The sequence below is a fragment of the Amphibalanus amphitrite genome, unplaced genomic scaffold (genome assembly GCF_019059575.1).
Source record: "Amphibalanus amphitrite isolate SeventyFive unplaced genomic scaffold, NRLGWU_Aamphi_draft 001429F_arrow, whole genome shotgun sequence".
Lineage (NCBI taxonomy): Eukaryota > Metazoa > Arthropoda > Thecostraca > Balanomorpha > Balanidae > Amphibalanus > Amphibalanus amphitrite.
In genome coordinates this window covers 50,630-73,165 of record NW_024882922.1, presented here as the reverse complement: position 1 = coordinate 73,165, position 22,536 = coordinate 50,630, and the positions used below count along the sequence as shown (strand labels likewise).

Below are 22,536 nucleotides of genomic sequence, written 5' to 3'. Positions count from 1 at the left end.
CATAAAACCAAATTTCGTTTTTTTTATACACTTTGGTTACTTACTTAGTTTGATGCGCTTATGTATGTTAAAAATTATTTTAGTATAACAAGACACAAGTTATAATAAAACGCGGCTTCATCGTAACAATTGTTATTAGAATCTTGCACTCTACCCTGTAATGTTCGAATCTTATAGCGTTTACATCCTTTTGCTGCTGGGGAAAAGTGATCGGGGGTCATATGCGACCATTACATACAGTATACACCAATACCGGTGGAAGCGTGCGACACTAGGGCAGTGTATGACGGTCACTGTATCTCGTTTTTTTTGTGATACATGCTAATAGCGACGAATGGATCAAATTTCACAGCTGTCGTAATCCCCAAAATCTACCTATGGATTTTTGTCATTTGTGTGCTGTTAATTTTCCGGTTTCTCTTTTATTCGAGTTTGACCAACTTCGTGATGGTTTTTGGTGCTTTCTGTCGTCGTGATAATTGACAAATTCAGATCCTATTTTCCCTTTTTTACTTACAATACGGGGCAGAGCGGTGATGTGTTGTGGGACCAGTGACGTGGCTGAGAGGTGACGTTTCGACCCGGCACGGCACCAGCTGTCTGCGGTCACGCGCCAGCCGCGGCACGCGTTTCCGACAGCAGCGTCGGTCGGCTGGCGGTCAGTCGCCGCCTGAGGCATGCATCACCCCCACCCCACCCTAAACCCCACCGTCGGACGACCCACGCCCCCCTCCCACCCCCTGTCTAGCCAGTCTTTGACGGGAGGATCGTCGCGGGCCGGCGCGGGTTGGTCTCCGGGCGCCGCGGGTTGGTCTCTCCGCCACGCCGCCCCGTCCCGGACCGGCGCAGTGGCGGCGGCGGGGCTATTTCGGGTCGTCAGTCGAGCCATGTGCCGGCGCCGTCGTCGGCGGCGGCAGCGCGCCGGCGCCGACGGGCTCTCAGTCGGTTCTGCCGGGCCACGTGACCGGTCGCGCCGCGCGTGCTGCCCTGACCCGTGCGCGAGTGAGCGTCCCGAGAGTGCACGTGGAGCCACGTGGAGCCGTCGAGAGAGGTGAGCGGTGCGAACTCTGATCGCACGTGGCACGGGGTTATGTGCAGAGCTGTGTAAACTGTTTACAATTAGGGTGACCATTGTGGTGACAGTGCTTCATTATGTGGCGAGTTGCGGCTCGAGTTGCATCTCATCATGTTGCACGACAAGCTGCAGCGAAACATGATGACACGGCTTCCTGCTTATGGAAACAAGCTCTTGTTTTAAAACAACTTTTTAGGCATGTTGAACACAATCTAAAGCTGAATATTTGAAGGAGATGATGCAATTCCGCATGGACCTATGGACTTATCCCTTTGTGTGATAACGATAGCCACATGAACTGTTGCATACATGATGTCACCTCTATTGTGTACACTCCATATCTATAAATAATCTCATCTCGGCAAGGATAATTTGACCTTCATCAGGGTCAATGGCTGTCGCCAGTGATGCAACCCCTTATCTCGCTAATGTATCCCAGCTCAGTCGCGCGAATCTGAGGGTGCGGGGTCTGCTCCCGCCTCCCTGTCCCTCGTCGTGTTCGTCCTGGACAACAGACAGCACTTGCATCTTCAGTCAATTGGCAGCGCTTCTTTGGGCTATTGAAAAGGTTATTGGTCAGTAAATCTTGGTCAATTGTTATCGCGTTGGCACTGGCTGCCCCTCTGGACTCTGGTCCTATTTGCGTTGATAGGTGGCGGTTAGTCATAGTTCATGGCCTTTGGTTACATGCATTCTTGGTTAGTTGAAGCTCAGACCAGCTCTGCTCATTGTTCATGATTGGTTGAACCTGTGCAGTGTTCGCCTTCAGTGTTCAGCGACTGACGACTAGGAAACTGAAATCCTCGTCAACGGCGAATATGCTCACTGCTTTTCCTTGTAATCGTCGTCCAATTCGCTCATCTGTCTATGTACTTCAATCACAGCCAGTTGCCTAGTTGTCCCTGTTGACTGGCAACAGCTGCCCAGCGCGCCAGGGTGACCACTGGTCACTACAGTCACCGAGGTGACGCCTGCTGACCACTGACACGTCAAACCAGTGGGCGGGGGAGTTGGGGGCGTTAACATGACGCCAGCAGCGCCGAAAGGAGACACCCACACGCGAGCGACGGCCGGTCAGCCGCGACCCAGGGGCGGCGCCACGGGTTTTCGATAGGGGGGGGACGGGGACCGAAAATCGAAAATCCCAAAAGTAGATACTGATCGTGTATGCAAAAAAAAAACGAGGCACTATAACGCCGCGAAACTTGGCAAGGCCCAAAACACATCGAATGGTGCATCCCGTTTCCAAACTTATCCTAGGACACCTAAGATCGATCACCTTTTCAAGCATCCTTGCCTCTAAATCAAAATTTGCAGTCTTGCCAACTCAAAGCTGGTTTCCTTCAAGCTGCGAATTGCTTAGGTATGAGTAGCAGTGCCAGCTACTTTTCTACTACGCTTCGTACTTTCAAATTTTCGATCTTACGTTTGGTCAGCTTCAGGGCTTCACCATCATATAGTCATGGAGGAAAAGTGGGAATGTCTTCTGCTCTGACAAGTGCGCCAAAACTGCAATATAATTTCAGAATCATGACATCACCACCTGATCCATATGCAACGGGCAGGGTGCAGCTAATGGCTAGCCATCAGTGGTCATGTCATCGGTGGTCACTCAAAAGGCCATGCTAGGTCATGGAAATTGGAAGGTCACCAGCCGTTATTTGATCACACTTTCTGATGGATTTTACTTGCCAAGAGCTTCGCGGGAAAAACGAGCGCATGCACCGTTGAAAAATTGAGTGAAAGGGTCTCAGATCCGGCGACCTCTGCAGGTAAAATGCCCCAGGGTAGGATTCCGGTGCTTGTTGATTAACTTCGTCAAAAACGGCAGTAGAGCTGTGATGTCGGCACCATTGTGTTCGTCACGATCGAGCTGGCACGACCTGCATCGTTCTCATATTCACCCTCCAATCGTAACAACTACAGCAGGGATTGGCAAATGGCGGGGCACCCCCTTTGGGAGGTAATGAAGGTCTCTGGAAACCTCATCCCACATCTCTTTAGCATTAGTGGCTCTCCTTATGGAACAGGTTTCTTGGCTGGTCTGTTTCACCCCAGAATTCAAAGACTAGTCAAGGTAAAACCGAGCGCACCACAGTGAGCACAATTTGATAAGCTGGTGTATCTCAATTTTCATGTAGAACCTTTCACGTATCACGGACCTAAAACCCTTTCGTGCACTCATGCAAAAGCAACTGCCATGTTTCAACAGCGGGTAATGGCATTTTCACAGCCGCTGACGTAAGAAGGGGAGGGATGGGGGGCTCGATTAGACCCCCAGCTGTTCGGCCGCCGACCGAACTTAGTTTTGCAGAAAAAAAAACGAGTGCTATCGAACCCCTTGACGAGAGGGAGCCGATGCTATATCCAATTATAAGGTCTTGGGCTACCGCGTGCTTTTTTGGTCCTGCCTGTGATCTATCCGAACACTTCTCCCCACAAGTGCTGGGGTTAAATGGCATAGATTTCAAATGGTTCCTGTGGTAGAACTGCCATGCTTGAATTTGACTAATTAGGAATGGAAAATTTTCATATAGTAACGGAAATCTATGGAATTTCAGTGAACTTGGTTTTATCGGCAATGGGGTCTGGCAGTGGGGTGGGGAGGTAATAAGTAATAACCCTGCCTGGCGCCCCAAAAAGGGGGCACGATCCCCGAGGCCCTGCCGATCACCTTATAACTACAGGCATCACAGCTCCACACCTTTTGCAGATGGTCAGGACCCCCTGCGATGCATCCCAACAGCAATCTTTATTCAGAACCTGCCTTGATTAACCAACGATGCATTAAATGCGACGGATAGCTCTATAATGCATTATTATCAACTATTGAACGGGCCTCGCCGATAGGGGGGTACTGTACCCCCCTAACTTTCGATAGCGGGGGACCTGTCCCCCCCGTCCCCCCCGGTGGCGCCGCCCATGCCGCGACCGCCTCCGCTCGTGGGCGGCGCTGCCAACCCAGGACCACCTCACTGACCAGGGGATATGGTGCTTCATACCAGACAAGCTCGTCGAAATCGGGAACGACGGAAGGAAGGTGCGGGTTGCCCCGCTGGCGCTTTGCGGGGAGTGCAGGCGTACGGGGAGGAGTCGCGACGGTCGAGTTTGGATGGAGTGTTTCCGGTCCTGGTAGGTCAACAGGATGCAGTGGGCGTGACGACATGGATTCTCTGTCTGCTGTGGAAACATGTGTCGATCGTGGAGGCTAACCGGGAAGATGGTCCTATCTAATGAGTTTGTCTGGGGCATGGGTAGCTCACCAGAACTGTGAATGTGCAGGATTATGAAGCATAGGACAACGAAACTATGGAACGGAGCTGAGTCCAATGTCTGTGTAGTGGCTGGATCCACCTCTGTGCTTGCCAAGTATCGGGAATGCTTTTTGTGTGCTTTGTATTGTACTGTTTCTTTTTATTCCTCTCACATATTGATAATCTTTAAACTTGATATCTATCTCATTATCTAATGAAGAGATTCCTGGAACTGAATAACCATCAAAGACTTCACCTGAAACTTTGACATTGTTCGGTGTTGTTGTCCTCATCCAATTTTCTTCGCTATTAGGCGACTGGCACCCCCTTTACTGTCAGAACGGCGACAGCGCAGGATCGTTGGGCTCTGACACTCTACAGTCTACATCTCAAAAGTCCAGTGCGTGCATGTTGGAACAAGCCGTTGGTGACACGATTGTAAGAAAATATAGAATTATGCCAAGGAGGAGGAAAGACACCAGGACCAAATTTGTACTGATATTCTTACCTTGGTTTTCTTTTGATATTAAAAGTGATATGCTAGACTTCTCTATGGCTAGACCACAAACTTCTCTATATATTTAGAGAAGTCTTTGGCTAGACCGATAATTTTAAGTTTCACATATTTTTGAGCTCTTTCTCGATAATATGAAAATCGAAAGAATATTGGTCTACAAATGATTTTTTTTATTCAGAGTCTTGTTTCTTTGTGTGTCTAATATTTTATTTTTATCGATTTTCACTTGTTCACTGTTCAGCCGCACTGCCAATAATTAATTGATTCAAGTATTATTTACTTCCTCAAGCCTGCAAGCGGTATCGAGTTGGTCGCTTTCCTAAAGCGATCGTGCACATACCACCCGCCTGCTTTATGGGTAGGTGCACTTTGACCGGGCGGTAAGGTATGATTTATGGTCAGCTGTGAGGCTATGATCGGGTCGGCTATGGTCAATTCATCGGCCGGATGTGACCCGCCTTTACTTCAGACGGTGCCAGTGTGCTGTTTCGTGGGCGGTACCAGTTATACTGAGGCAATTTTAATTATGACCTTTTCACGGGCGGCGCAAGTGCCCGATAGTTGCATTAGTGAAACTGAAATGTACCCCATGGCTCGACTCTGGCGCTACACATTGGACAGCATAATGTGTTTCGTTGTGTCTTTACTCACCGTGAATATAAGAAATTGCATTTTCAGCCTAATGAATTGAAATTGATATCGTTCGGATGACACATATGCCACGCATGAATTATAGCCAGTCATAACTTGCCGCCTCGTGCACGCATGACACACGCCATCTAATTCAACTAGCTCATGAAGCCCATTAGGAAGCCTCGCCGGCACCACCATTACGTGATAGTCTATGGATGATGCGGTCGGCTGAAACGGCTGAAGCCACTCCCTCCATACGCTGCCCTCCCTGCAACCCCATGTGGATCAAGTGGCTGGATAATGATTTGATGTCCCAGTTCCCTTTCCAACCAGTTGCACGCAGTCTTTTCCCACCAGCTGCCCGACCGAACGGCTGCAGTCTGCTTAGGCGTGCAGTTGCGCTACGTCCGATAAGTTTCGTGACCTCACTGCAGCTTCACACTGCGCACTGCACTGTCGTCATGATCGGGTGATGGCAGCGGGACCAAATGCCGTCGATTGGGCCTCGTTTAGCCGTCAGTTTGGTGAACTCTGGCTGCATTCGGCACGGCTGCAGCTTCCAAGATCGCGCCCGACTTGTCACCCCTCCCCCGCCGGTGGCGCGGTGGAATGTAGGATAGAGTAGAGTGCGGTTGCTGGGTGGATACTGGGTGCAATCGTGTTTAGTGAAGGGCGCTAGCTAGGTGCGCTGCTTCCTCTGCTTGCACCTGCCGCTGTCTCCACAGTCGGATCCGTTCCGTGGAGAACAGGAATTCGTTGTGTTGAGCAAAGTGCTAGCGTGAAAATAGATCAAGTCTGGGGTCGATTGGGTAGCAATGATCTAGTAAAATAGTTTTTGCAATAGCGCTATCACTCAAAACTCTAAAACATAGCTTTAGAATGAGCATTAACATCATGTGCTTTTATTTTTATGTTTGCCTGGGCTGGAGGTGTATTGTATCACATAGTATCTGCTAGCTAAATCAATATATGGGAAATTTCTGCGACTTCATATTGTATCAGCCGGATCGGGCAGCTCGAGGCTTTCATCGCTGCAGGATTTATTAAGTGTTTGGGGTGTTAATGTCTGGACATAGGCACGGTTACGTGTTGTAGTTGGCGTTTCTCCCTGGCAGCGACGCTGGCGTCTCCTAGGTATCACAGACGCTGTCTCACGTCGGGCTGCATGGTGCGACAGCGGTACCTTGTTGGGTCCGACCGCTTTGTGCACAAGGGTGTGGTGTGATGGTCTGCGAGACTGTAGCTTAGACGCTTGGAGGAAGGAACTTGCGATATTTGATGTTCGAGCTTATGACAACTCGCAATGCGTTGGCTCATATTCTTTGCTATGCCACTTGGTGAAAGGGCAAATCGTCTGTGTCGGCAGTCAGTTGAAATGCGAGCAAATGCTCCTGACAATGGACTACAGCACACTTGCAGTTTTGTGAGTAGTTTCTTGCTACAATTCGTCCGAAATTGACCTTTCCCATCTAAAATCCAATGCATAACTCTTCTATCTCCCGAGTTTCGACTCCGACTGGTGCAGTCAGCTGGCCGCTCGGCTGCCTCTCTTCGTTTGGATTAACCCGTCCGTTTGGATCAACCCTTTTAGATGGAATGCTGCCCAGGTTGGGGCCAACACAAACCTGCCCACGGTCCGCAGGGGGTCCGCCAGAGACCCTGGCCGGGCGCCCGGCGAATCAGCTGATAGGAGCGGTGACTTCATCTGGGTAGAGGTGACCTCATCTGACCTGCCCGCCCGCGGTCACTGGGTAGCCGCGAGGGCGGGGACTCGAGCGCGGCACACCGTCTGCGCGACAGCCAATAAACGTCCCAGGTAAATGGGGCCGTGTTTCTTTGTCGCGCTGAGAGAGGGAGATTGAATTTCTGTGTTCATGGCAGTGCCTGGCAACGTGGCCGCGCTAGAGTGGTGTCCTTGTTCTCGGAGTGAACAGGGGTAGGTTAATTGGATCTGCCAGTTCATGGTGCTGGTAGTTACCGGAGATTGTGTTCAGCATGCGATGGCCCCAGTAAGCACGTGCTTACGAGCGGTAGGTAATTAAAATTTGCTAGTGGCTCCTGTAATTGGATAGGCCATGCATGACGTTATATTACATGGAGCGCGTTAGCTCGCACGTTGTTGCTAAGGAATGTTTTTGTTGTCACCTTCTTCATTTGTGTTAAGACGAAAATCTTACCATTTCATACCTCTCCTAGTTGAATTTTATGTATGTTTCTATTTGGGAAGCTGACAGCTCAGTCAGCTGGATGGTTCCAACTCTTTGGCCGTGTATTTTCTGCACCCGAGTTTCAACTGCTCGGGCCAGCTAGCTAGCGTCACTGCTGTCATTTGACAATAAACCACTGCCTGTCATCTGCTCACCCTGACACACCTGAACAGGCGCCGTCGACTCCTTCACAGCAGTGACTCAAACCTTTTTAGTGAGTCGCCTGTATCGGCTTTGTTAACAAATTAATGTAAACACACACTAACAGTTTACCTGGCGCGCATCAATTTATCATCTACAGCGCTTGCAACAATTGCCTTGAGCGGGCGTTTTGTCGCGATTCAGAAAACGCCTTTGTGTGCGCCACTCGGCGTGTCCCAAACGTTTAGCACAGCGCTGCAATTCAGTGTTTGATCCATATATCACCTCGAGTGCAGGACATGAATGAGTCACTTCCGGTTGAGTCTGTGAATTCCGTGGCCGGACTCGGCGAGTATTTGTATAACAGTGCCATTCCGCCCCTGAGCGCCGCAAACCCTTGCTGCTGGGCAAGTTACGTGACATGTCTGACCAGCATTTACGTGACTGCCATGTTCGCGTAAAAATAGCGAGGCGCAACTTGCAGGGTAGATGTATGACGCCTTTCAACTTGCATGGCTGTCGCTCTGAAACCCCAGAAATCGGGTGAGCCGAGCAGACCCAATGTGTTTTGCCTCAGCCTCAATGCCAGACACGGTGCTTATTTCCCCGATGTCGGAAGTGCCGCCCGTTAGTCGCCGTCTGCTCTCCATCACCGACCGGAAGTGCCGCGGCCGTTCGCCGTCACGTGCCGCTCGGTGACGTCACCTGTCGCTCTGTGACATCACTAGCCCTCTGCGTTTCGTCAGGCACGCTGCGGTGACCTGGCGCATACCTGGGCCGCTAACTGGGCCACGCATAAACACTGGTGCGGAGTGTGGCGAGCCCGATTGAGTGGTTAGAGGCCTCGGTATACATATTCGCCTAGTAACAGCGCGAACAAACTATGAGCGTAGCACGGATATGCGCGGGATAAACAAAGCCGCCTGAATAGTTCGGATGGAATTTAAATTGCGAAAGTTTCCGGGTTCCGGGTACTGATACTTGCAGGCTACCTGGAACATTTTGTAAGCTTGTGTTTACTGTAATTCAAGTACTTTGCCCAAAAAGATAAACGTCATGGTTGCTTTTGTTATGATATTACTAAAGCAATCGCTTTGTTAGTTATGCAATATGCATGCAGATAGTCCGCTGCAGCAGCGATGTCTGCCAAGACGACTCTGGGCCGGCGAGGCGATCGCGCCTGCCAGGTATACTGTACCGCAGGACTGTCAGGTGCTGCGGTACAGCCTACCTGACTCCGTGCTGCTCCGCTACTCCGCGGCGGTATACGATGGCATGATCTGTGAGGAAGAGCTGAAGGTTCCCATAAAACGGCACAGCCTGGATGTTCGCCGTAGCTCTGGATTGTAAGACTATTGATTTGGTCGATGCGCAACAGTTTTTACATAGATCTCCTTGTGGTATCATTTCGAACTTTTTGAACTAAAGATTCAGTGTATTGTCTGTGACCCATTTTGTGGTGCTGGAGACGCGTTTGTTCCGTTTTCACCTTACTGGCGTAACGCTTGAAGTTCGGGCGCCGATGATTTGTTGTTTATGTACGCAGTGCGTATTTGAAGCCGGCGTATGAGTGCCGACTGAGCCCGCTTCCCAGAGGCTGGATGAGTGATTTCAAGTGAGACTCCGCCAAAACATATACCGGAGAGGGATTGCGCTGATAGCTCGTCCATCCATCTTCCTAAGTACTTAGCCATTTGCCAATCGGCACAGAATGATGGCAAGTGGGCCTAAAGGCGACTTATTGTCGTTGCAAACAGCTCCAGGAACTCAATTTCTGCCTGGACCTTGACTGCTGCGTTGGAATGATTGGACCGATCTTTCAAAGGCGCCGCTGCACGCTTTCCATCTGCGCATTTCCGCTCACTCCATACAGGACGGCGGGGGCTCCAAACCCACCAGGATCATGCCGCCATTCAGTGTCGAGTTTGTCGAATCCGTCGCGGATGACGAATCTGGCGCCGATCCTCATCAGCTCCCACGCCGTCCGCGTCTGCCGCCTCCGGTTCCATAAATCGCGCACCATCGGCTGGGATCCGCTCCAATAGCAACTGCTCGGCTTCGGCGGCACAATTTCTCAGCGTCTCGCAATCGACGACAGCGACGAAGGCGACGCAAAACGGAGCCTAATGTGGCGGCGTTTTCAGCACGCGCGCGCCGCGTTACGTCGACGCCACACCTCTAGCTCTGTCTGCTGGAGCGAGCGCGGTGAGGCGCCCGGCGTGACATCCTGCCAGCTCAGCTCTTCACAGCTCCGTCCCCTCCCTTCCACACCCTGTCGATTTCCGTAACGAATCAACCGAGCTCCCACTGCTGAACAGCAAAAATTTCCATCCCTTTGCTGCAGATTCACTCCCCGGAAGGGCGACACCGCCTCGGACGGAGTCGAGTTTTATCATCACTCGACGCCGACACGTCGCGCGTCTTTCGCTGCTCACGGGCTGGTGAGGGCGAGTGCTGAGAGCTGGTGTCAAGAGCTGGGGAAGAGTGGTGAGAGGGTCGGGGGACGGGAGGAGCCCGCATCTCGAGACGCGGAAGCGCCCGAACTGATGGATGAATTGTGTGATTTTACGGCTGACGCTGACTGGCGGTCGCTGCAGGCCTGGATTCGGGGAAGCGTGCCGAGTTTCTCTATCGATGGGAATGCTTCCAGGACGTTGGTGAGACTTGTTTTGTGAATAAAAGTGAGATGGATTGCTGCAATGGCGGCAGTGTATGATAGATACGGTTTACAGACATGAGTCGGCCAGAGCTACAGGATGCTAGGTTCTATGCCATATTACATATATGTGAATATGATGGACTTCCCCCCTCTCTCTCTCTCCATCTCTCTCCGTCTCTCTCCGCCCGCCCTCCCTCTCTCTCTCTCTCTCTCTCCTCTCTCCTCTCTCTCTCCTCTCTCTCTCTCTCTTTCTCCTTCCCTTTCTCATTCTCTCACAATCATTTCGTCCGTTTCTCCCGCTCGGCTCTAGGCAGCATCCCCCGCCGAGAGAAGGCCGTCATTAGCTGTAACACTGCCCCTGCGAAGACGGCCGCCCCAGGCAGCCTGTGTCAACACATTTGCCTGATGGCGGCCCAGTGATGCCGCTCCGGCCGCTGATGACGTACTGACGACACGTCATCAGACGGATGGCGCCGGACATGTTCAAACTTAATACCGACGACGTCGTTTAGAGAAATGTGAGGCCGCGATTGCATACGGAAGATTCGAGTACATACGCTTCGCTTGCATAGGAATATTGCGTTGTTGGGAACGTCCTGTTGTCATGCGTTTAATTTTGTTTTGCCTTTGTATTAGAAAAAGCACGTAAGAGCATTAATGAAATTCTGGCTGACAAATCTCGCCATTAATTAAAACCTTAACTTTCGATAAAACATCTTCTTATACTCCATATAACACCATTTCACGGTTATTTCTGAAGACCGATCGTGTCTGGCACAGATCAGGACCGCTGTCTTGTGCCCGCCTCCGTGTCGTGGAATGTTAACGAGCCTGTTCAGCTCCGTCGTCTCCGCGCTGTCACCTGCCGCTCATTGTTTGCCCCCGGGCGGTGACCGTCTGACCCTGGAGCACCCCCTCTGTTGTCAGCTCGGACGGCTGAGCCCCCGTAACCGCCCCCCCCCCCCCCGGCTTCGAGGCGGGCGGTCGAACAGAGGCCAGAGGCCCGCTGCACTGTTCTGCATCCAGTTTTTTTTTTTCGATTCATGCGGAAAGGTGTACGAAGGTGTACTCTCTCTCTCTCTCTCTCTCTCTCTCTCTCTCTCTCTCTCTCTCTCTCTCTCTCTCTCTCTCTCTCTCTCTCTCTCTCTCTCTCTCTCTCTCTCTCTCTCTCTCTCTCTCTCTCTCTCTCTCTCTCTCTCTCTCTCTCTCTCTCTCGTCTTTGTTTTTTTCTCCCTCTACCTCCATCTCTCCTTCCTTCCCTATTTGCTTCCCTCCTTCCTTACTTCCTTCTTTCTTCCTTCCGTCTTCTTATTTCTTAGCTGTTTTGTTTTATCCATATCCCTTTTGCTACTTGTCTCTTATGTCTTTTTTGTTTTTGTTTTTTGTCTCACCTGCTCTATTTTTTGCCTTTGTTGTTGTTTTCGTTGTCACCATCCGCTGCATCCGCCTGGCTTTCTTTGGATTTTATGGCGTCTTTGGCTTTTTCCGATTGAGCTCTCGTCATTATTCTTGATTTCTGGTTCCAATCCCGCCTGCCTCTTCTCGTGTTTCACATCAGGTCCACCATTCTTCGTTATCAACCTCGCCTCTCGTTCATCCTTTGCTTTATTTATTTTCTTTATTTTCTGGTCTCCTCGCCAATTCGTTCCTATTGCAGTGAGCCAAAACTCAACAAAAATTCTAAATGAAGCAATGTTAAGCCGATCTACCTCCGATAATCATCATTAGTCATCTTTGAGGCCGCATACACGGTGACGCGGCAGTATTTCTTCTTTCCACCGCCTCTCGGAGGTCTTGCACGTCGTCTCGGAGAGTGACGAGCAGGATGTGCACTGCTTCTGGTGGCACGGCGTGTTGCGCCGACATTAATTGCTCAAGGCCGGCCGACGCTCACTGCAAGAGAGCCAGCTGTCCTGTCACTCACGCCGGAGGCCAAGCGACGCTTCTCACGCTTCCATCTTCTCGTTACACCTGCAAGACATCTCCTTTCCCCTCTCTTCGTTGCTCTGCTTTCCGCAGCATCACATAGTAATAAGTAAAAGAACCCGCATCAGCAAAATTGCTGTCCTTTCAAGCATCGATAGGATAACATTTGTTTTACTATAATAACTGCGCGCTGCTGTCTTTGATTTTATATGGTGTGATATGATCATTAAGACGTATTCCGTACTTCTGTTTGAAAAATGTGGTTCTCACTAACCTTACTGTTTATGCGGTTCATTCCTTCTTGTGTTTAGCTTCATTCATAGTTGTCTCTACAACAGACCACCTTTCTCACAACTTCTACCTACCTACCCCATTTCCTCGAACCTCCACTGTCACGACCTTCAACCTCCACTCTCGTGCAGATTCCTCCGTCTTTCTCCTCTCTCTTTTCTCTTCTCATTCATCTCTCTCTCTCTCTCTCTCTCTCTCTCTCTCTCTCTCTCTCTCTCTCTCTCTCTCTCTCTCTCTCTCTCTCTCTCTCTCTCTCTCTCTCTCTCTCTCTCTCTCGTAGCTGCTGCAGCCTTCCCTGCATGCTGCTGCAGCTCGCCGGCAGCTGTCGCGCCTTGGGGCTCCTGTCGAACCGACCTCGCGCGCACGCCGGCCTCATTCGGCCCCTAGCTTGTCTGTGGCGTCAACCACGTGACTCAGTGCTGAGTGGATGGCAGCAGACACGTGACACGGGCCACCCATCACGCTGAGACGGAGCACCGGCCTCGGCTGCCAGGGAGGGCTACGGTGCGGCCCGGCCCAGACCGGTCCGACAGCGGCGCGGCAGTAGACGGCCAGACGGGAGACGGAAGGGAGCGGATGGCACAGCGGATGTAGAACGGCTGCTGAATGGCGGACACGGTCCAGACCGTTTGATCACCACTCTCGTTGTGTTTAGCGACTGTGACTTGAAACATGCGGCCGGACATGCTCTTTGAAGTGGGGCGGCTCACACCTGTTGTAAGAATCACCAAGAATTGCCACTCGATAAAGGTGGTTTCATTTGCTGACATGAAGATTGTTTATTTTAATGTTTTAAGTATTTGCTGGCTGACGAACTTGAAATTGAAAATTGCCATGCTATTTGCCATTCTATTTCAGCGAATGTTATTTAGCGGCGCAAAACATGTATTTACTAAATTTGTCATCACTCCTGTCATGCACGTCTATTCGAAGAAAATACCTCTCCAAAGTAAGCCATTACATATTAAGAATGCATTAGGGTGTTTGCGCGTAGCTTTTCTAATGTCGTAGCTAATAAATGACATCGATTTGTAGGCCATTTGTCTGCCGGCAGTCGCCATACATCTTACCCAGCCATCTTGCCAGCACTGCGCGGCTCCTCACGGTTGATTGAGGTTCGTTTTATTCGGGTGACGACAAATAGCTACACGGCTGCTGCCAACAGGTACAAAATCACAAAGAGCGCCCATCCATCATGGCTGTTGTGGCTCGGTAGCACCGGTGGACAGATTCCGTCGAAAACCGCTGGCGGAACTCTGGAGGTCACGTCACCATGTTTTCACTATGTTGTCATCGTCATTAGAGCCAACTATATCGCTATCACCGTATAGGGAAGCAGACGAAATATCGGGAATCATTTTTGCAAAGTGCGTTTGTGTAAAACAAAATGATATATAAATTGATATTACGCACCGCTTACAGTCTTTTGCTCGCTTTCTCCACCCTCTTAGTGACATGCTTTGTCTGCCATCTGATACTCAAAACACTTCTGGAGTGCCCTGTTTCCTGTTCGAGATGTCCTTCCTTCCTTTCAGAGTGACCTACTCGGCGCCAGAAATGCCCCGTCCGCCGTCCAATGTGCCCTGTGCAGGCTGCAACCGCCGCGGCTCACCCTCACCGAGCCATCGCCCCGTCGACCGCGGCGCTGTTTGGCGTGGCTCGCTCCGTGACCGGGCTGTTTGATCTGCCGACGATGGTGTGTTTTCCCGGACAACAGCACCGTCCCCGGGTGGTGCTATTACTCCCGCCGAGTGATGATCTCCACTCAGCCAGAGGTCTCTCCGGCCACGCGCCGGGGACAAAGGAGGGACGACGGAAAATAAGCGGAGACATTCCTTGTTCATGATGAAGCGATATTACGACACGCGCTGTCTTGTCATTGAATATTTGCGTGTAAGTTGGCTTCTTCAGAATTTCGTTACGTTGAATCACGAGATGTTTCTCGATCTGTATGTTTCTATAGAATGACCATTTTGTCTTGCAAAGGGAATGAGGGGAAGGTTTCTGAATGATTTGAAACTATTCCCTCCCATTAATTTCCTTTAATCCAAGTGTGTTGTTATGCCTAATCAAGCCCTGCCAATCGCTCAGGTCAGTACTTCTTCTTGTCGTCGGTTATGCAGCACAACTCTTTGAACGGCTCAAAGAGAGTTGCGCGGCGGGACAGCAGACATGCCTCTTCCCAATCGATGTCCAAAGTGACTGTTGCTTGCTTCGCCCATTTGGTGTGACATCCAGACGATAAATGTCGCTTTCGAAATATCGCGACGTCCCGCCATCGATCTACCGAAGCTTCTCTGCAATTGAACAGCGAACACCTCCATCTTTCGGCTGCCAGACCGGTCGCCGTGCATTGCTGCGAGTCTGTATACCGGATGTCTCCATCAGGGCGTGTTTTGGGAGGGAGAGGACCCTCCCCTCTCTCCCCCTCGCAGGACCACACAAACTGACTGCCAGCCCCCTTCGTCTGGTCAGAACGCCTAACACAAGGGCTGGATTGTGTGGCAGGACCCTTGTCAAACGGCTCCGTACACCTGCCAGTCACAGCCCCAACCCAGACCTTCCCCTTACGTAAACAAGCTGGGGTCGTGGCCACGCCGCCCCCCGACCTCTGTGGCTGGCTTTGTTGCTACCCCGTTCACTGCCTCTCGTCAAAGAGTCTCTACATTCGTGGGCTCCGTACGCACTACGCAGCGTTCTGATGTGTCATCATCTGTTATCTTGAAGTCCTTGCATTTGCGCCATACGCTTGGTAGACTGGCGTGTCATCTCAATGGGGATTTATTACGTATTCAGCCATTTCATCATGTCTGGCTGTCTGACATCGTTGCACTACCGACTGTGGTCCGCCGCCAGACTGACTCGAGTTCATTGCGGGAACGGGGAAGGATCCCACTCTGCGGAACGTCTGAATGTGTCTGACGGGGAACTGGTGGGCGGGCTGAAGCTGCAACGCTCCACGTGCAAAGTGCAACAGAGTCTGAGAATGACGGATTCGTCAGGAGTCTGGTTGGGCGAACTCAACTGAGTATTGAAGGTTGGACTAAGTAATAAAGGTTGGACTAAGTAATACCGGAGGCAGGCTCGAACGTTGGACTAAGTTGGAAGGTTGGACTAAGACCATAGACTCGAACGTTGGAGTAATGCGCCAGGAGTAAAAAGTAAGCTGCTTCCAAGTCCATGTACTTTTATGGAAATCTCATCGTTTCAAATAAACAATATTGTTCGTTTTTGTTGTTGCACATCAAACAGGGTAATCATAGCCAAAGTTCCCCGAAAAACATCGTTTACGCTTGGAACGCTGAATATGTTGCCGGAAGAAGACGCACCCGCTGTGAACAGGCACTGACTTCCGTCAGCCTCGCCTCCCTGCTGTGACGCCCTGGTAGTTCAGCCTCCGCGGCGCGACTGTCCCTCCTGCGGCGCAACTGTCACAGCGCTCGGCGCGTCGCTTTGGTCGCGCGCGCGTCGCCATTGCCACCACCGCGCCGTCATGCTGCCAGCAGGCGTGGAAGCGGTCCAGAAACCGTTCTCCTGTGTCAACAGCGCAGCACCGCGGTCGCAACTGGATACAGCGCGTAAACATGTGCTCAGAAGTCGTGTCTGCGAACGGCGGAGACTCCGCGGGGGTCGAACAAGCTCCGACAAGCGGCGACTGAGTGGGGGATCGACGGGAAAATGTGACCAGGGAGATGTGGTGTCCCATGTGTGAAATCTGTGTCAGGGAGATCACTTGTGTGGTTCGTTAAAACAGCCCGATGGTGAGCAAAGGAAATGACCAGAAAACTCAAAGATGGCTACCTCCACTCCGCTTGTTTGTCTGACTTACGTTATCTTCTTCCAGGTGCTGGTCTGGCGTTCTTTTGTCTTCTGACTTGCAACAGATTTTGCCTCCTACCGGCGCTTCAGATTGAAGGTATGTGCGACTGGATGAAACCAGAACCACCCGGGTTCTTCACGACGATAATTTGATGTCTGACACGTCTATATGGCCTCGGAGGGGCAATGTTGCAAAGGTCACGACCTTATCGTTTACGTAGAAAGGTGCTGATATGTCACGGCCGCTCATATCCGGAGGGCATTTGACCGAGCCCGCACATGCCCCCATGACCTTCCTGTGTCCAGGCAATATACCCGTGCCGCTCCACATCGCTAGTCGCCGGGTAAAGGCCTGAGAGATTTAGAAGGTCTCTGTCTGCTTCTGTCGAATTTTCTACCAAAACCGGGTGTAATTTAAACATTTTTAAATGGATATCACATTTTCGGCAGGCCAATCTAATAAACCAGCGAAGAACCATCCATCTGACAGACCGCCGTCATATTGTCTCCTACGCCGCTCCCTGTCATTACCCATTAGCACAGTTCAGTTGCAAGTCTCACACGTCACCACACGTCATACCAGTGTCACACCCCGGGCCAGGGGGAGCGTCTGCTCTCCGCCGATGAACCGATGACCTAAGGCGACGCGGCGCCAAGTCAATCAAGCTGATAGATGAGTCACGCCGAGGTCAACTCGTGCCCCAGAGCCTCAGGGACCGAGCTGTGCACTTATCAGACCGGCCGGGTCAGTTGGGAACTCATGAGAAGGGGTACGCGCCTGGATGCCTGCTCTGATTGATTCGATAGGTAGGGTTTTTGATTGAGATGAAATAACGACTTTTTGTCGGAATAGTGATTATGACGGTCATTTCATGTAATGCTGCATTCAGTTTTACTCGGGTACTTAGCCGATGCGTTTCAGTCATGGAATCTTTTCAAATGAAGCTAGGTTTTGTAATGTTTCCAGAACGAAGACGCTTGCTTTTCATCAGATACTGACCCCCCAGATAAATTTTGTGCCGTATTTGCCTCATGAATTCGTCACCATTTGACGCGGTAGTTTGAGCGCATAATGACCCCCAGTGGTCGTGTCCTTATCTCGAACTACTGACTTTAAATGTTATTCAAAACAGCTGTAAAAAACTATTTCGCTTACGACGCAAATTCCCGTGCTATCTAGCAGTCGCTTTATGCTAAATGTGGACTGTAAAGTTTAGACGATTTAGAAAGACTGGAGATGCTTATAGATATAGCAGAAAGGTATGGGAAGATGCATCAGGATATCTGGGACGTTTATTCTATATAGCTCGAACCATCAAACCAAAAGACAGAGTGACAATCCGACAGATTTTACAGGCCAGCCACCAAATCGGCAACAGATTCAAAATCTGACAAACCGACGGATATAGTTAGTAGTTACTATTCTACTATAGTAGTACTATAGTAACTATAGTAGTTAAGAAAACTCCACCCAGCTCACTGATTGGCTAATAGCCTGACAGGCCGAATGGACAGGCCGACAAACCAATAGACTGACAGACCGACAGACCGACATACAGACAGAAGCCTCAGCTGGCGGTACCAGCCGAGAACTACTCAGATCATTGGATGCTATCGACGCATCAGGCAGGCCGTCCGATCAGGCCGTTCGGTAGCCCGTGAATACGGAACTGAATGAATTTCCTCAATGGCCATTCTTAGTGGCGATCGGCGACCGGTCGGCCTTTTAAGTCAGTCTTCAGTTCCAAGGAATCCAGGAGATTTATGTTGGGATGAGAAAACAACCTGGTAATGAGCTGAGGTCTCAATCGGCTGGTGCTGCTATTTCCGGCAATTTATTTCATGCGTCGTGGAATCTATTAAGAATGCATGCACCAACGAGAGCCGCACAACGAGGAGCATTTATTACATTCAATATACGTGCATCTGTGTAGGGGTAAGGGAACGTTATAGGTGCAACTGTTGTCTGTATTTTACCAACGATGCTTTTTATCAGGAACGCTATTTTCACGCCTTCCCTTTTGTTCGCTTATTCATTCGACGCCAATGCCCGCAGAACGGTTTCCTGAAGTCATACTACAGGTTCTTTGTGCTTAAAAGTAACTCAACATCTATTTTCATCATTTAATATCCAAGTCGTTCAAAGACACCACTCGTTCTGTCTGATTCTCGTGTCGAGAGGTGCTCCCATTTTTCATTTTACGGCAGTGGCTCTGTCAGAAGACCCTGGCCAGAACAGTGATAACGCGCGGCGCAGTGCTTTGAAGTCGCGCTAAAAGCGGAGTCATTTCAATGACTCAGCTGGAGCGGGGAGTCGCGGCAGTGACTCACCTCCCCTGGGCAGCGGATGTGTGAACGAGGGCGCCACCACCACCCAGCGTTTACCTATCACACCCCGGGTGCCCGGCTATTTATAGGGGAGTGTGATTTGTCGCTAGCTTACTCAGGGCACGGTTTAATCAGTGAGTTTAGTGTCAGTGGAGATAAAACTGGTAATGCTATGTATTTTTGAGCGAAAATAAGAGCTTTTTCATGACTCGGTATACCATCAACAAAACTTTACGCTGAAAATCATGCTTGCATGGTGCTGCGCTTGTCATATTACCAGCAATCGTACAATCACCACTTCGCGCCCAATCCATCCTGACTTGCCCGTTCCACTATACAATATGCGAGACAGTGACAAATTAATTTTCTAGATGAAAATGCAAGTAACAATTATTTGTACCAACAGAATGCACATGCAGTTTAAATGTCTCGGAGAAGCGGCACCTGGCTGGGTGCGGAAAGATATTCGACCTGTCGGTCGGTCGGTCGGTCGGCTTCCGCAATCCATATCTTCTGAGTGCAGGATGGGATGAGTTTAGACAATGGACAATGGACATCCCTTCTGTCCTCTTGCACACAACAGAATGGATCTGTCGCACAGCCACCGATGCCTCTGACCAGGTCCTCAGCCGCTCTACGTACTTACCAGAACTGAGACAGACACGGCACTGAGATGGATGGACCGGGGAGGGAGGGTTGGTGGGACAAGCGCCGCTCTCCGATGTCGGAATGTGGGCTCAGCTGTCCGGAAGTGAGTCACGCTGTGGTCCGCTTGTGGTTCCTTCTTCCTAGGATCGGAGGTTGCCAGTTCTTACCGACGAGGTGCTTTCACTTTTTCCAATGCGTATTTTCAGTTGAAATCACATTATATTTTTTCATGCATCGCTGGATAGATTTCTGTTCTTCATTACTACTGTTTGCTTAATCAGGATGTTGTGACGTTTGGACGTCACATTCCCTAATTCGCTTCTGGTAGTTATCACTTGTGCGGGCCAATTTATTTATGTTTCGTTTCCAGTTATGTCTATATGCTTTTCTTGGTTGGATTATAGGTTAATTTCTTTTCCGGCATCTACAAAATCACAATGCCCCAAATTAAAACAACTACCTCCCTGCCGATTTTAATTGCAATTTGAGCACGTCTGAAACTGAAGTCAGCAGAAACACACGTCAGAAGTTGTAGCATCAACCCATCAAACCAACATCGATAGGTCCAAGGACCGATGCTTGAAACACAAGTGCCGCTCGCTGCGGCTTTGAGCTCGCGATAAAAAAGATATTCCATATTCCTTTTTCTCGCTTTCCGTTCCGTACAGGATTTTATTTGAAATGTGAAATTATAGTATTTTATTTTTCAACCGATTTTGAAAATGTTTATATAGCTGCTCACCTAAATAAGGCTTTAATCACATATATTTAATGACAGCTATTGGTGATACGACTGTTGGAACCCTTTCTCCCTCGTGATGGAGATAAGAATTTAGATGCCTTGAGTGAGCGAGCTTAAGCTAGCTTCCACTTTCCAGCCACTCGCTATTTTCGGCCCATGTGATCAATAACGTTTGCCAAGTTGCCCATTTTAGGGCAGTGCATGGCAACTAAGCAGCAAGGTAGTACATTTTTCAGTGTCCATACACTCCACCCACTTTGCCAAGGAATATGGAAACTATTCATTTTACCATGGCAAACCGAACCGCTTCCGAGCACTACCACCGTTTCCTATGGCTGTTGAGGGGTGTTGCACCTTCCTTTCATTGCGTGAGCCTGTCTTGGCCGACTTTATTTTGTAGGTCAGGGGCCGTATTCACGTCGACTTCGTAAGTCGATTTTCTTTCGTAAGTATAATTTGGTATCCACGTCGACACTTCTTAAGTTTTTATCGACGGAGTTCACGTGATTAAAAAAATTTACTTAAGAAGTAGGTCAAACTTAAGAAAATTCTTACGAAAATGATCGACGTGAATACGGCCCCAGGACTAGTAGTAATGACCACTACACCATAATCTAAAATAGCGTATCGAGCAAGTCCTGGATGGCTGCTTGCTGTGTCAACGAATGTTTCATTGACATCCGTTGCAGTGCTCATTGTACTGCCACCTTGGGCGAGAACTACACTACCTGCTGTGTTTGGCTTATCGATCACGTCAGTTACCGTAGCCCTGCCTTGTCATTTATGTTCATTTGCACCGGCTGGATACTTGGAACGGCTCGCATTTATTCATGTACAATGCCGTGGTGGATGGTAAGTATACGCATTACGCAGACTCACGAGGAAATGTTTGTTTTATGCCTTCTTGACCCCCTTACTCTACAAATTAGTTGTTATATCTTCATTTTCATTGGCTGCTGTCAGCAAGTGGAGCATGTTTCACAGTTCTTTGTCACGAAAAGATACTTTTTGCTGTATGTACGATTGTACGTGTCACCTCGTCAGCTGCGCACAGAAGAACGCAACTGGCCATTTCTAAAGAGTGGCGCTTTCCAAAATGACACAATGCACACGATATTGCCTCATGATCTCGAAAAGCGCGAGCCGAACGAACATCCCGATACGCCGTACTACACTAAACTCTGCTGCTGTCTGCTCGTGAAGTCTTACAGCACTGCCGTACCATCTCGCCGGATTGTCAGCACTCCTGGAAGCCGTCGGGCGCTCATGGCACCCTGGAGGGCTCCAGGTGACCCTGAGGTGTCGTTCAGACCGCTCAGTGTCGTTGAAGGCGTCACGGTGATGCGATTTATCGTGCTCTGGTGCTTCCTCAGACACCACCTGTTCGGAGAGGTCCCTGCGGGGCCGTGTTGGTGCAGGCTACCGTGGCGCGCTACGCTGAAGGATACCAGCGGCCAGCACTGTGCATGGTCGTTAGGTTTAGTAATGAATTGCATGCAGGGTGATAGGTATCAAGGGGCGTATGACGACAGAGTTTCAAATTTCTTCTAACGTTTGCTGATGATTTAAGTTTGCCAGTATAAATACTTACCTTTTCTACTGGATGTGGTATAATACCACAAAAACGCAAAGGCAAAAACGGTTACGTTCAGGTGACCCCTGACCTAACGTAATCGTTTTTTTTGTCTTTGCACGGCGGTATTGGAGTGGCGTGTCAGTGAGATCTTACGAGTGGAGCCAGAGCTATAGTCGCTGCGCTGTTGTATGTGGTATGTCCGGACTCGGTCAGTTCCCGCGAAGCTCCCGCCTTCTCCAGTTTGCCGTCGTTCGCTGATGTTGCAACTATGTGAGCTGTCGTGAACGACGGCCCCCTGGGTCGCCGACGCCCACCGTCACTCAGCTACCGACCAGCGTCACGCTGTCACGCCGCTACGGCACGGCGTCACGGCTCAGTATCGCGCTGTTACTGCAGTCCAGTCTGTTACACTTCTGATCTTGGAGGGATCATTGAACTCCCGTAGAATATAATACGACAAGAAGCCATATGACGTCGTCTGGATGTCGTCTTGCATATGATCGTCAGTCTAGACCCGGTACTAGCTTGTAATAATGTAATAATCGTAACCATTATTTAATTTTCCATCCGGAATCCGACCGTGCCTGAATGGCGACCGTCCCGTGCGCGACACGGCTGATAGTAAGTGATGTTTCCTCGGGGAGGCATCGGAACCCCCTAATCTCTCGATTCACGACACTCGGAGCGAACATTTCACCGCCATCGGCGTGTCCAGATAAA

General features: G+C 50.1%; 1 protein-coding gene across 1 annotated transcript in view; it reads left to right on the top strand.

Annotated features, from left to right (window-relative positions):
• Nucleotides 1-950: 950 nt before the first annotated feature.
• LOC122373003 (irregular chiasm C-roughest protein-like) overlaps nucleotides 951-22,536 on the top strand; it is a gene marked incomplete at its 3' end in the record, with an annotated part of 61,455 nt that continues 39,869 nt past the window's right edge. Inside the window, exons 1-2 of the mRNA XM_043350713.1 lie at nucleotides 951-1,051; nucleotides 16,548-16,619. The remainder of the gene's footprint in view (nucleotides 1,052-16,547; nucleotides 16,620-22,536) is intronic.